We start from the raw sequence: 1307 nt of genomic DNA, 5'->3' as shown, positions 1-1307 counted from the left end.
TATTTTTAGTAGAGACGGGGTCTCGCTCTTGCTCAGGCTGGTTTCAAACTCCTGAGCTCAAACAATCCGCCTGCCTCGGCCTCCCAGAGAGCTAGGATCACAGGCGTGAGCCACCGCGCCCGGCCTAAATTTTGAAACATTTTTATGGGATATGTCTTACATGATATTTGAGAATATATACATATGTATAACTCGTTCATTCCAGTTTTACAAAATGAATCATGAAAAGCCATATTCTATCTCTAGATCAATGAATTTCAAACTTTAGGCATAACCCATGGTGGGTTGAGAAATCGTTTTAATGGATAGGGATCAGTTTGTTTTTTTAAATAAAACAACAGTAGAACAGAATTGTTAAATTCAGAGGCATTGCAAATAAGATACATGATATGTGTGCATGCGTACTGAGTCATATAAAATTTACTACTTGTTTTTACCTATGAAGACAAACTGTCTTTGGCCTAAACACTTAACAGTTACTCCTTATAATGGCAAGAATATTATTTTGAAGGACTCTGAAAGAAATATTCAAAAGTGCATTTATAAGGTGTTTTAAGGATAAACACCAGTAGATCATTGGAAATCATCTGGATACCTTTATTAAGTAGAGACTTATGAAATGAAAATCCAGATTTTAATCAGACTAGTGTTTTTCCCTCTCCTTTAGTTAGAGATTGAGAAATAATTTAAGAACTTAAAAAATAGAAAAACAACCTCTTCTGGTTGGGAATAAACAAGAGCAGAAAGATAAATATGGTGCTAAGCCAATTATTTAACTTTTTTTTTTTTTTTTTTTAAGAGACAGGGTCTTGCTCTGTTGCCCAGGCTGGAGTGTAGTAGTATCCTGATCATAGCTCACTGCTGCCTCAAACTGCTGGGCTCAAGCAATCCTCCTGTCTCAGCCTCCTGAATATCTAGGACTATAGGCATGTGCCACTGCACCTGGCTAATTTTTAAAAGTTTTTTGTAGAGATGGGTTCTTACTATGTTGCTCAGGCTGGTCCTGAACTCCTGGGCTCAAGTGATCCTCCGGCCTCAGCCTCCCAGAGTGCGGGATTTCAGGCATAAGCCATCGTGCCCAGCCTCTACTTTTATTTTTAATAAATCTGTAGTTTGGGGCCGGGCATGGTGGCTTATGCCCAAGTCTTGAGGTTGCTATAGTGGCTATGATGACGCCACTATACTTTACCCTGGGCAACAGAGTGAGACTCCATCTTAAAAATAAATATAAATAGTGGTGGCTCACGCCTGTAATCCTAGCACTCAGGGAGGCCGAGGTGGGTGGATCGCTCAAGGTCAGGAGTTCA

The 1307-nt window shown here is 39.8% G+C and overlaps 1 protein-coding gene across 1 annotated transcript in view; it reads left to right on the top strand.

Annotated features, from left to right (window-relative positions):
* Positions 1-1307, top strand: part of GMCL1 (germ cell-less, spermatogenesis associated 1) — a 56182-nt gene that overhangs the window by 33256 nt on the left and 21619 nt on the right. The gene's annotated exons all lie outside the window — the stretch shown is intronic.

This window comes from Propithecus coquereli, unplaced genomic scaffold (genome assembly GCF_000956105.1).
Source record: "Propithecus coquereli isolate 6110/MARCELLA unplaced genomic scaffold, Pcoq_1.0 Scaffold243, whole genome shotgun sequence".
NCBI lineage: Eukaryota > Metazoa > Chordata > Mammalia > Primates > Indriidae > Propithecus > Propithecus coquereli.
Note: the sequence above shows the minus strand (reverse complement) of the source record. Positions and strands in the feature narration are given on the sequence as shown.